We start from the raw sequence: 14,760 nt of genomic DNA, 5'->3' as shown, positions 1-14,760 counted from the left end.
CAGCTACCCTTCAAACTTAGGGTATTTTTCAGTGATACGTAAATTTTTGACTGCCATCCTACGAGTACGTTTGGTATAACACGTACAGTTGCAGGTTGGCAATACCAATATACATGAATTATATATTTTAAGAAAGACAAAAAATCCAGCTTTAATTTTATGTAAGATTCGATCATGTAAACAAGAAAAATAAATGACTCAAAATCACCTCGAACAGGTCGCGTATTTTTCTGCAACATTTTTCTGAATATTACATAGAATTGTGCAAAACTGAGACAGTAAATTAAGTTTAATTATAATGTAAGTAATTCAGCATTAAAAAAGCTTTCAACCCATATGAATATGAATAATAAGGGATCTTAACCTATAGCTTTTTTAGCAGTCAAAACCTTTTTGACAGAACTTATGATTTGACTACATATTTACGTTCTGCAACTTGTTTTTTCAACATAAAATGTAGAATTATAGTATGAATACTTACTATTCGCACTATGAATCCTATCATCGTCTACGGAAGAACACACACAATATTGCCAAATGTAGAAGAATTCTAAAAGTATGCATCGTAGATGCGATTAATTTACTTTATTTGCTACGCCGCCGTAGCAACTCTATGTGCTACGAATAAATCTCTGTAATTTATTGCTAGTATTTTTTTATAGATCTGAATAATATTTACATATTGAAAAAACTTAAAAAATATGTGTTGAATTTACATGAATTAGGCCAATATCGGTGGTGCGAACTTATTCGTGAATATTTCTGATATTCTTTATTTTTCAGCATTTAAGAATAAGAATCAGCTATACAAATGTAATACATCATATATATATAAAAATATGTCAAATTTAAACTGTAATTACTATAAGTATTATAGAAGGTTATTGCGACTAAATTCATAAACCTGTTTTTATAAACTTCACCCAATTGAAACAATTCAGTAGATTGTTACATGACAGCAAAAGGTCGGTTTATAAACCGTATGACTATATACAAAACGAAATATGGCTCGTTTAATATTAAAGAAGAGGCACTGCTGTTGACTAACGACAGAGTCGCTTGCGGCAACTGTATTGCACTACAGTACACAAGTTACCTTGTACAATAACCGTCAATCAAAACAGACAACGCATTTAATTTTATGCTATATGTGTTAACGTATCAAAATATTGCAGAACTCATTACGTACCCATATTATTAAAGTAGCCCAGCATAGTTAGCAAAATGAGACTAGTAGCTTAATAAATCAAATGCCAGCCCTGGGCACTGGAGGCTTTTGTCTGTTTTTTCTTTCTTACCTCTAAAAATATGACATTTATTTCAGTTTTTTTTAAACTAGTGTTGATATGACTAAAAGACTTTAAAATCCCATCAAAAACATTTTCATGTAAATGTTGCCAAGACGAAACCATAAGGCTCGCACTGTCAAAATTTTATCAGCTCTCTTCTAGAGCCAAGCTTCTAACTCTACAAGCCCTAACTTCACGAACTCTACACCTTAGTCAAGTTACTTCTTTTTGTAAGTTTATGAGCTTATGACAATCTTCCATCCCCTAATTTAAAGGGTTAGGGGTGATTTACTATTAAATCTTTTATACAATCTGCTTTTTTTACTGATTTCCCCATACAAACTTCAACCCTTTTTACCCCTAACGCCTTTTCCCTCCCCCTTTTCACCCTTGGGTGATTTTGGGGTTCAAAACTATTCTATATCCTTCCCCATAACAAAAACTATCAACATACCAAATTTCTACTAAATCAGTTCAGAGGTTATTGATTCCCCATTTCCACAAATTTTCACCCCCCCCCCCTTAGGTGCACAAAAAAAATCTAGTTTTTGAATTTTGTTGTGCTTTGTGTACTAATACTATCCTTCATACCAAATTTCAGCTTCCTAGGACTTCAGGAAATACCCTAAGGGTTTTGATGATCATCAGCGAGTGAATGAGTCAGTGACAAAATCTTTTTTTTTTAAATATTAGTAAAAACTAAAGTATGACAGCTATGCAATTGAAATTTTTTATGCTTAATAAGTCCACTATTGATATTATATTTACAAACCCAGGTTATGAGGGTTCACAAAAACGGCGAAGCGCTTCGAGAAAAGGTAGGTAGTGCCCTTGCGCTTCGCTTTGCTCGTCTTGCCGAGCCCCCAGATGTACAACTTTATAAAAATCAAGATCAAGTTTTGTTTCTAATAAGAGTTTAGAAAAGTGGAATGATAATAAGTGCAGATCGTATATTTAGGCACTGCCTTTAACAGCAGGGTTTTAAATACAATCATCTATAATTCTCCTCGAACCTAATCTATTTCTGTGAACGCCTAGCCCCTGCTGTACACACAACCTGCAGTACCTGCTTAAATAACTTTGTACACAAAGCTCTATAAAAAAGAAGCTCAGACCTCACACTTGACATATTAATTGCTCTCTTGCTATAATAGCCGCGGGCAAGCTTACTAATATATTTCTGCCAACAAAGCCTTCGGTAATTAGTTCAATGTTACGACCGTTATCAGTTATCACCGGTTACTCAATGTTTGTTGTCGCCTTGGGTATCCGAACGCGCGGCACGCGCGCTTGGGCAAGACATACACGGCTTGCAACACGAGGCGCTTTCTAACTACTAACTTCTAGAACTTTCCAACGGCTCTATCATTAATATCTTACTTAATTTACGAGGAAAATTGTGGAAAATTGGTGCTGATTTAGTAACTTTTAGCGTTTTGAGGACATAACGGAATTATCATGACTCATGAGATTGGAGTTTAGTCATCCGGTCATGCTTGTCTTTTTTTTTAATACTACGTCGGTGGCAAACAAGCATACGGCCCGCCTGATGGTAAGCAGTCTCCGTAGCCTATGTACACCTGCAACGCCAGAGGAGATGTGCGGTGCGTTTCCGACCCTAACACTCCGCACTCTCGTTGAGCTCTGGCAACCTTACTCATCGGCAGGAACACAACACTATATGAGTAACGTCTAGTGTTATTTGGCTGCGGTTTTCTGTAAGGCGGAGGTACTTCCCCAGTTGGCTCTGCTTTAGATCTGGAATGACATGCACTGTGTTATGCTGTATGCGCTTTGCCGGTTGGTTGGAATTATACTATCACTGAGTAGCGACGACTATTGCTTCAGTTATTCTTCTGTTGCATTATTTATGAATTTGTATACCAACACTAAAAAACTAGCGTATTTTCGTATATTACAATATCATTGCGTCAAAATTTTCCAAATGCAAGCTTCCGAATAAAACGTTATTAAGATAACAGTAGTCTAATTAAGACTTATGTTTCAATAACGAAATTTCCGCGAAACTCAATTATATTTAAACGGGTCACTCAAGTTTATAAGCCGAAAATTAGTCGACAAGTTTCGCCACATAACGAGAAGCTCCATGTTTCCATAACTGAAGCACGCATTAGCTGACCGGCAAAGATTTCATTGCATCCCGGAGAAAATCTCATTGTAAAGCACCTTACTAATTACACCTTCGAGTAACCGAACGGCCGAACGTATGTACTTACAAGAAGAGCGGAATTAGACCCTGTATTATAACAAGAATTTATTGCCATCCGAATTCCACAAAGCAGACAAATGGCGTCCAAACAGATTCATCGTTGCGGGGTTTGTAACATTCTGCTAACATCTTAACCAAATTAACCAATGTAGAAGAAAACAACTCATAAGAGTCATAAGCACAATCACTTGAGTACTCAAAATATTATATGAGACTTCATACTCGAGGCCAGCAACATAATCTCACCCTCTGATATTACAAATGGAAACGAGGGCAATTATCTAAATAATTCAGAGTATAAGCACCCACATATGTATTTATACATCGTAAACGATCTAATGCATAATTCGCCCATTGTCGCTCAAGCTAATGAATAACACAGATCATTAAACTTTTTTCACATGCGTACAAACGGTTGCGTAAACTAAATCGCTGTAAACGCCTTTGCATTTCACTTCCTTTTTTCTCATCGGCCGCAGAATAGCAGGAAGACAGAACTGCAATTAACTCTGATACTAATATATTATGTGAGAGATGTGACTGCCAAGCTGAGGACGTGAGCTACATAATTTATTACTTGTATCGGTTGGAATGGTTCCTGTTTTATGCTAAGAAGGCATGTTATTATATTAATCACTGTTCCATAGGTAAATTAGTTTCGTTAATGTCATTAAAAAAGTGAAGCGATTGTAACTCTCGAGAGTAAGCAATGTTGCAGTTATGTATAGTTGAACTTTTTAAGTTTACCGTTTAAGACTATAAGCTCTCATGGTCCTAAATTGACAGCTTAAAAAAATTCAACTATAAAACATACGTACTTATTGTTAAGTAGTTAATTACTAGGCTGTATGTCTTGTCAGGGGTATTCAATATTTAATTTGCGGTTTAGGTAGGTTAGGTACCTACCTTATTAATAGATTCAAACACGAGATCGTGATTTTATGGTTCGTATTCTTCTATAATGAATTATATAGAAGACATTTAGTAGCATTCATCTTATAAAGTACATGAACATGAACATTAAATTTGTAACATATGCCACGTCAATATATTATGCGTACATTACCTGCGAGTTTAAGGCGTTGAACTGAAGGTCAAAGATTAACTATACAATTGATGCCAATAACAAAATTGCTTTGTTTCATTTAACACTTGTTCTAAAGTACCCATAATAAGCAGTTTAATGGTCAACCTCAAAGTTTAAGTGCCTTGTCGCATTAACAAGTAAATAGATTTAAATTCACAACAGTAAGTAATGTTGTTGAGTCTCTACGACAAAGTTCTAAAAAGACAGATTTTACTTTGGAGACTCATAAGCCATGGTCAGGTTTATAACCATAGCTTATTAGTCTACAAAGTAAAATGTAAATTTAAATGTAAATTTTCGATTTTACCTCGGAAAGAAGGCCAAAGCTATCATGTGTAATTTTCACCTGCACCTGAGAGTATCGCTTGAACTAAATTACGACTCTTTAAGTTTCGAGACTATTTGTTTAGGTAACTTAGTATAGTTGATTTTTTACATGTTTTTACCAAATAGATTCATTAATTATAGGTAGGTAATAATATATTAAGAACTTTTAATTAAGTAAGTAAAGTTATAAAAATGTATTGTACAAATCATATTGTTTGTTTATATTGTGTTAATATTTAGGGATTTGATTAAATGATTTAATTCCAGGTGTCTGATTGAGATAGATTTCGAACTGCCTTCCGCAATTTCGATTATAACATAAAGTAATAATATGCTAAGAATGAATTGGCTGATTTGATGATGTAGTCGAAGCCCTAGGAGCCATAGTGGCTATAGGAACTCCCTGTCGTAAAAACGCAACCGCATTGAGTATACGCGGTTTTTTTTTTAATTAAAATACCACGACGGTGGCAAAAAAGCATACGGCCGGCCTGATGGTAAGCTGTCTATGGACGCCTGCAACTCCTTTTAAAAATGACTCAATGCTGTGCGCGATATTGCAGAAATACAGGATCTCATTTGTTTACCAAAGATTATATAAGGAGAAAACGGTCGGAAAAGCTTTTCGTCTACAAAATTAAATACAGTTATGCAGACTGCACTTTAAAGACGAGGATTATTTAGGAAGGAGTAAATTATACAGGTGAGGATTAGTAAAAAATCACAACCATACACTTGAAACGCATCTCCATGTTTTTACGGTATAGCTTTTTAGGGTTCCGTAGCCAAATGGCAAAAAACGGAACCCTTATAGATTCGTCATGTCCGTCTGTCTGTCCGTTTATGTCACAGCCACTTTTTTCCGAAACTATAAGAGCTATACTGCTCAAACTTGATAAGTAGATGTATTCTATGAACCGCATTAAGATTTTATATACACAAAAATAGAAAAAAAAAACAAAAAATTTTGGGGGTACCATACTTAGAACTGAAACTCAAAAAATCTTTTTTCATCAAACCCATACGTGTGGGGTATCTATGGATAGGTCTTCAAAAATTATATTGAGGTTTCTTATATATTTTTTTTCGAAACTGAATAGTTTGCGCAAGAGACACTTCCAAAGTGGTAAAATGTGTCCCCCCCGCCGTAACTTTTAAAATAACAGAAATATAAAACTAAAAAAAAATATAAATGATGTACATTACCATGGAAACTTCCACCGAAAATTGGTTTGAACGACATCTAGTAAGTAGTTTTTTTTAATACGCCATAAAATAAAATAAAAATTATTTTTTCATCAAACCCATACGTGTGGGGTATCTATGGATAAGTCTTCAAAAATGATATTGAGGTTTATAATATCATTTTTTTCTAAACTGAATAGTTTGCGCGAGAGACACTTCCAAAGTGGTAAAATGTGTGTCCCCCCCCCTGTAACTTCCAAAGTAACAGAATGATAAAAGTAAAAAAATATATGATATACATTACCATGCAAACTTCCACCGAAAATTGGTTTGAACGAGATCTAGTAAGTACTTTTTTTAATACGTCATAAATGGTACAGAACCCTTCATCGGCGAGTCCGACTCGCACTTGGCCGCTTTTTATGTTTGTGAGTGACTTCCTCCTCACTACTTTAGGTAGTCTAGAATTATTCCTTTGTACGAGCGATGACAATAATTGGTCTCATGTAATGGTTTTTGCATAGAGATTTTTAGGGTTCCGTACCCAAAGGGTCAAACGGGACCCTATTACTGAGACTCCACTGTCCGTCCGTCCGTTCGTCTGTCACCAGGCTGTATCTCATGAACTGTGATAGTAAATTTCTACAGATTTTGTATTTCTGTTGCCGCTATGACAACAAATACTAAAAACAGAATAAAATATTTCTTTCCAATCTCGAGCTTCTCATCCAATTACCGAAGTTAAGCAACGTTGGGCGGGGTCAATACTTACTTATGGGTGACCGTTTTTATAGATAATATATAATGGTACGGAACCCTTCCTGTGCGAGTCCGACTCGCACTTGGCCGGTTTTTATTTATTTTAATGTATGGTTCAACTTTATTTTTTTATTATAGCTTTTTTAGTAATATGCCGAGTCTCCTATTGTTATTTAAAGTATTTCATTGCACTATTCATCATAATATATTTGTATAAAATGACTAGTAAAATATGCAATCTACAAACTGACCTGTATTGTTTACACTAGTCAATCCTCCCGAGTCCCAGAGGCCTTTATAAAGGACAAATTCCAAACATTATTTTTAACTTTCACTAAACACAAGACTTGATTTTAAATTCAAAAACAAAACATCGCTTCTGGGATCCAGGAGGCTATACAATTAAAAACACACAAAGGTGATACATTAATGGCCGGTACTATAAACAAAGAACGGTTGGTTGAACATCTGTCCAAACCATTCAGTGTGCTTCTTCATTGATAGATGTGCCAAAAAAATAGTAAAGTACAGTCAGAAGTTGAAAATTTTGCAGTAACTTGTTTACGTCACATGGCTAATATACCAATGCTTCGTTGGAAAAAAACGGAGGCCGGAAAGTTCAATGTGGGTATCTGAGCTTCCCATGAGATGAACCGACAATTGGCTGAAGGTTGCACTGGTAAATTGGTACATTCATATACCAGAGGTCTTTAGACCGAAAATAAAATATAACAAGTTCGCCTTTGAACAGAGCGCTGCACTGGTGGCCTAGAGGTAAGAGCGTACGACTTGCAAGAGTTGCAAGCCGTAGGTCGCGGGTTCAAACCCCGGTTTTTCGGAACTTATGTACTAAATATCATTTGATATTTACCAGTCGCTTTTGAAGGTGAAGGAAAACATCGTGAGGAAATCGGACTAATCCCAATAAGGCCTAGTTTACCCTCTGGGTTAAAAACTAGTACCTACGCCAATGGGGATTAGTAGCCAAGCGGACCCCAGGCTCCAATGAGCCGTGGCAAAATGCCGGGAAAACGCGAGGAAGATGATAAAGTTCGCCTTTGACCAAATTTATTGTGTACAAAAAATCTGGTTTGTTTTGGGCAGGAAAAGTGGTTCGCTAAACTTTTGATAAACACAATGACCGAACTATCTCTATAACCAGTTGCATACAGGTTTGGGTAACTAGTTGGGTGAGGAATTAGTAAACGTAATAATCTATTTTAGCTATTACGTGGTCTTAATCGTTTGCATTGAGGCGTAGATACAGCAGATTACGTGCAGGCTAACTCACCTAGTTACTTTCGGAAACATTTCCCTTAAATTATGTCATTATTTGTTTATGGCCTCTTTGACATTGAGTTAGGTCAACAGTTTTGGTTAAGTTGTTTGACATCAGCGTTTGACATAGACATTTTAAGCGTATTATTTTTTGGTTTTTTCTCTTTTCTATCAGTTATCTTGATTTATGCCCTAGAAAGCATAGGTACTTGCCAAGTCTGCACCGTTGGTGCAATTCCCTGCGAATGGTATACCATATTTAAAAACTTCGGAAATTTTCACATTTCTGTAGGTGAATAAAAATTTTCAATAAAAAAAATCCTTAATTGCTTGAGAATATTTCCCAGAAATTTCTGAAAACTTCCAACTCATTCGAAACTTTCCGCAAGTTTTTTTCTTTCTCAAGTCATCTTTGCCTGCGAGTAAAGGAAGAATGTTTATGTACGACAAAAGTTATCCTGGTAGCCAATGGGGATATAGAAAATGCCAGTTGATAATATACATACATTTCGCATCTCAAAGGGTAAGTTTGCTTTACGCTGTTCTAAAGAACAAATTGCATCTTTTTTGGCGACTGACCTTGTTGACTGACTGACTGTTGGACCTGTAAAAACTAGCTATAAGTATAACAATTAAAAACATAATTTCGTGCGGATGTTAACGTGTTGTAATGCAGTTTTTATTTATTACGAGGACTGTTTGGCATGTCTGGGTGTATAGCGCATGACCGGCAAAAATGTAAATATTTTGACAAAATATTCCACAGCTGTTAGTATTTATTCTTGACAGGGGATGAATTCAATATTTTTTTCTTATTTCGCTACACGTAGTTTATTTTTTGACCTATGCGTTAGCGGAGGTCTCCGTTTTGACTCTAGCAATCTGCTTTCATATGTCCGGATGTTCTCCTCTACAGGTCGCAATTCTCAACCAATTCTCTTGAAATTTTGTGAGCAGATTCAGTACTTAGATATAATTTTTCTGTCATTTTGTTTTTCGGAAAATGTTCATAAGGGTGGAAATTGGCATAAAGGACTTTGTCATTAGGGGCTACGGAACTTAAGAGGTTTGTGAGTACGCTGTGAAAATTACTCAACGAAGTAAGTATTTTTTGTTTTTACATTTTCACAAAGCCATTCGTTTTGATTAGTTTAAAAATAATTAAAACTACCGTCGTTACTTTTATTATCTATTTTCTTATTTAACTGCAATTTTGCTCCACGTCTTGTCCAATTCATCACGTTTAGTAATTTTCTTCGTGATTACATGAAATTACACCCCGTCTTAAAGTTACGTGTGCCCGTACATTAAACTTACCTAAGTATACAATCAGCTGATCTTTACCGTTCACCCCCTGCTTCCGCTATGCACACTTTAAGGATTGCACAAATATAAACCTCGTCGAATAAAACAAAGGATTGCTCAATTGATGTAGTTTTCACACTTAGAATAGGAATGGCTTTAAATGGGATCACGTAATTGTGGGCGTTTACGAGCGAGGTGCGGTGCGCGTGCGGCGCGCGGGAAAGTACTCCAGCAACTGTCGCGGGCGCAGACTGGCTGCAGACGCCTCACCACTTTCATTAGCCCTGGTCTGGTCCTGGCTTAATCTCAAATTGCCGCCAGCTTTGGGTTCCCTGCAAAGATATAGTAGGTATTATGTGCGTTTTCTGGCATGAATTAGGGTTAAGAAACGAGAAGTCATAATTACGAGAAAGGGTCTGTCAAAAATGATTAACGAACAGCAATATTTTATTTTCAGTAACTACTTAAATAAGAATTAGAGTTAAATACTTCACGACAAATAACTTATTTTCCAACTGCAGCGCGGGAAAAATAATCTATTACATTTTGGTTTGTTTGTATTTGCGCGATAGGAACTTCCTTCGCAGACAATTTTTTTCTGTAACATCCGCGTATTCAGGTGTACACCTGAAAATTGTTTTAACAATCAATTGTGCAATTTGTGAATATCGAATCATATAACGTTCATACCAACTCGTACGTGGTCAGATACAATTGTAACTACTAATTTAAAACTGTATAGAAACGCGCAGCTTGTTCTTTAGAAATTAATTAAGAATAAACTTTGAAATCGATTTATTAATAACGATCTTCTATGTTGCCGCATAAAAACATCCCGTAATGTCTAATTAAGACATTATTTAAGGCGTCGCTTGAAAAGAAATAGTAATTACTAAACTTGGATACCTACCGTGAAGATTGATAGAGTAAGGCGGTCTAAGAAAGACTTGATTGATTTCTCAACAAATGTCGATGACCAGCCGATATCGTGGATTAATCTTGGTTGTTATTGCATAATATGGACGTTATGTACTGTCAGATTACCAAAGACGTGACAATATTGTATTACGGTTTACGGTGGTTCAGCGTTCACGCTTACAGGGAGAATGAATTAGTGCATGTTATATAAAATAACTGTTATGTGTTATGTATCATAGGATTCATAGGATATACATTATTATGGATGTCTTGTTAATATGATAAATCTTTTGAAAAACTGAATGAACACAACAAGCACAAGTTGAATGTGCAATCAAATGTGCCTCCAACTGTTCTATTAACAGGTGAAATTGTATTGAATGCACGATTTTAAATTTTTACTATCGATAAAATTGATACAGTCAGCATCAATACTAGCGGACGAAATAACGCGCCAAATGTTTCTGCCACCCTAGAATACTTCTCCTAATAGAAATAAGTATCTATAGTTTGCGTTCAAAATATATATTATAGAGATATAGATAGATAGATAGAATACTCTTTATTGGCACACCTCAGTAAAAAGATACAAGAAAAATAAACAATTGATTAAATTTAGATTGAAAAGACAACAGGCGGTCTTATCGCTAAAAAGCGATCTCTTCCAGACAACCTTTGGGTTATATATCTATTTTTGTTAAGCTGTTAGAGAATGGTAGATACTTTTGACGCATCTGATCCGTTACTTTTGATGCCGACCCATTAAAATTTTTGTATACTCGAACCATTAAAATTTTTGTATACCTAATATGTATGGATAACTCATTTCCGAAGATTTTTATGATATGACAGGATAAGAATTCATAGCTTGGATGACCGCAGATACATTTTTTATCTCGTATATAATAGGTAGATCTACCTAAGATGTTAGGTCATTACATTTTGTCTTTTTTTGTGACTAACCAATTTTTACACTAACGATTCCATTACATATTAAGTGTAATAAATAATCCAGAGAACAGTCCATACCCTACAAACACAACTGAATTACTGACACTAAATTAACAATTTCGAAATTCATTACCGCTTCAACAGTGCGTTTCAAATTTCAACACGAAGATAACCACAACAGTTTCTCGTTTGCGGAAACTCAAATGCCAGAACCTTGACTTCAAAATAGGTATCATCCGTATCATGATAATTGATTATGAATGTCGATAATCATAAATAGGTAACATCATTTTAACATGGATGTAATATACCTAATAAAATAAAATAGGTACTTATGATCATAAAGTAATGTGATTATTTTAGACCCAAACTAAGCGTCCGTAACTCGGGAGACAATTATGAGTATTCATTCGCACAGATATAATTCTATATAAGATACAAGTCGATGTAAGGCTATTGATGTCAAAATAAGATAAATTGGCAATGTTCATGGTCAACTATGCCGCGTAGCTGATTCATAATTTTTTTACCAACGCGAAACATCACGCTCCTTGTTACAAGGCACCACGATACGACTGCCTTAGCAGTATCAAACTGACATATTCGCTGATAAGCTTAGAATAAATAGTTTTTTTTTCTTAGTATAAATTTAAAAGTGGAAAAATTACTGCCTTGGGTGAGACTTGAATTCACCCTTTTTTTTAAACTCGCTGATGTATGTGTAACCTACTTTCTATACATTTCGCTCGCACGAATTAGTTAATACGAGCGAAATGCATAGAAAGTAAGTTACGCACACGCTAGCGAATATGTCAAGTGTCAAACTGGTGGTAGTACTGTATCGATCAGTGACCATAGTTAATAATATTTCTCAGCTAATATGGATAATTAGAATTACACCACCTGGTACACCAGGTATGCCTGGGTAGTGTAATAGCAAAAAGGGCTAGGGGCCAGTTCGAAAGGGCACCGGGTCCCAGTATATCGTATCGTACGTACTCGTATCACACATTCTACATGCATTTTGTTTACTAGAACCTTACATAAGCACGCGTTGCTTCACCGGCAACCTCTCGATCTGCACGCAATGTGCAATGTATTTGCTGCAATACGACAGTGGCGCCAACGTGCCTTTCATTTCTGTCTGCCAATAACAATTATTATCCGATTGCTGAATTTGAGCTATTTGCAGTATAATCTAATCAAGATTAGTGGTAGACATACGTACTAATGTCCAATTGCACAAACGTTCATTAAATTTAACAGCCATTTTGGAATGTTCATTCATTTGTATATGTAGATTTAGGAGCAGATAGTTCGTACTTCGTACATTATATTTTCCGGTAACAAACATCTGACTGTTTAAAAAATAATATGATAGCTTGACAGACCCTACTTGGGAACATATAAAACAGGCGAATCTGCCACATAGTAGTTAGGCCGGTGTAAAGTGTCTGTCTGTAGAGTGTAGCAATAAAATCCGACATATATATAGATTTACAAAAGCTGTCCGAATACAAATGAAAATATTAACAAATGGGCATTAATATCTTTAACCCTCATTATAGCACGCATTAGCGCGCACGTTGAGTGTCGTTGAGTCATAATGTCGCTCATAAATCTCATAATATTGAGTCGCTCGCCAAATTACCAGTATGATAAAGCCTAAAGGCCTAAAGTGTTGTTGCCGGCTGTACACGCTCGTTGAGAGTCACTCGCCTTGCCGAGATTCTCGGGGAAAACCAGACCCAATCGGAGAACGGCGAGACGAGACGGGAAGGGAGCAGTATGTACAGTCGCCATCAGATATATCGTGGCGGCCTAGGTGCTCAATAATATGAACTGAACACGCACTCTAACGCTTTGACAATAGAGGCGTGTTCAGATATTTGTGAGCGTCTTGGCCGCTCCGATATGTCTGATGGCGACTGTACATAAGTATTCGTTCTCGGCCTGTTTCGGGGTCTCTCAACGAGTGTGTACTCGAAATTACTGACCCTGACCCAACCACGACACGAAAATAAAATTTGTTGTTTGCTCATAAATCATCACTATAGTCGCGTTTTATTATGTACATAGTGTTACGACAACTAATACGAGAAAAATTAATCTTTACCGAACGACTTCAAAAGGATAAAATAAAATATCATCCCGTTTTAGGTATATGCTCTAGCAACTGAAACGTTTGAAGTCGGTGCCAAACCCGGCGGGCCCGACGGGGCCAAGGATATTTGTGTTTATCTTTTAGTTCCCCATTTTAACCATACGTTTTATAAATATTTTCCGAAAAAAAAAATCGATCAAATTCACTTATGTTCATTTTGGGGTATAATTTTAGCTAAATAAAGCTCTTTCAATAAAAAAGTAACACTTAAAAAATTGAGTTTCTATTTCTATGAATGCCGATTTTCATCCCACCGTGAGGCGTTCGGTTTTATATCCCATAGCCCAGTAATAAGTCAATCGCTTTTACCCAAAAGCCACGCACATTGGACACGTTTATATTTATTACATTTTATTAACCGACTTCAATTTCATAGGAGGAGGTTCTGTATTCGGTTGTGGCTATTTTTTTTATGTCTGTTCAGCGATTACTCCGACACCCGTGGTCCGATTTGAGTATTTTTTTATTGTTTGAAAGGAGTTATCTCCAAGATGGTCCCATTTTAATTTGGTTCTGATCTTATGATGGGATCCATGAGGAATTGAGGGAACTCCTCATTTTTTAAAGGCACGTGTATAGTGATTTGGGTGTTTTCTTAATGGAGCATTTTCTCTCAAAAACCATCAATTTGATTTTGATTTTTTGATGATAATGATGATGATTTTTTTAATGTAGTATGTTCACTGATTACTCCGACACCCGTGGTCCGATGTGAGTAATTATTTTTTTATAAAGAGTTGCCGCCAAGGTGGTCCCATAATATTTTCGGTTCTGATCTGATGATGGAAACCATCAGGAATTGACGGAACTCCTTAATTTTTAAAGGCACATGTATGGTGGTTTGACTGTATTATTAAGCAACTCAAGCATTTCCTCTCGAAAACTAGTAAAACTACCAATTTGATGTAGTGCAACTGTAGCCTTACCACGAGTTTGACTCTACATATTAGGTGACGTGTGTTCGTAGCTGACTTAATTTCTATACATCTCGCTCGCATTAAAAGGCTGCCAGTTCGAGCGAGATGCATAGAAAGTAAGTTACGCTAGCGAATATGCTACTTACTGGTTATGAAGACCACGGGCGATATGTGGAACTTACCCCTTATAATTGGGTGTATTATGATTTTTGATGTAGGTAGTGTTGGAAATAAGAGGTGAGGGGTAGGTGTGAGGTAGACGGTGGTGGTGAAGGTAGACAGGGGTCTGAGGTTGGGGTTGTTGGGTTGGGGCTTGACGAGTTAGGGTTTAAGGGGTTAGGAGGTTGAGG

The 14,760-nt window shown here is 36.2% G+C and overlaps 1 protein-coding gene across 1 annotated transcript in view; it reads right to left on the bottom strand.

The window, feature by feature from the left end:
- LOC133520002 (pancreatic triacylglycerol lipase-like) overlaps nucleotides 1-9,755 on the bottom strand; it is a 66,389-nt gene extending 56,634 nt beyond the window's left edge. Inside the window, exon 1 of the mRNA XM_061854239.1 lies at nucleotides 9,473-9,755. The gene's annotated coding sequence lies outside the window, so the exon portion shown is untranslated. The remainder of the gene's footprint in view (nucleotides 1-9,472) is intronic.
- Between the last annotated feature and the right edge of the window lie 5,005 nt (nucleotides 9,756-14,760).

The sequence above is a fragment of the Cydia pomonella genome, chromosome 7 (genome assembly GCF_033807575.1).
Source record: "Cydia pomonella isolate Wapato2018A chromosome 7, ilCydPomo1, whole genome shotgun sequence".
Lineage (NCBI taxonomy): Eukaryota > Metazoa > Arthropoda > Insecta > Lepidoptera > Tortricidae > Cydia > Cydia pomonella.
This window is presented reverse-complemented; position numbering and strand designations above follow the sequence as displayed.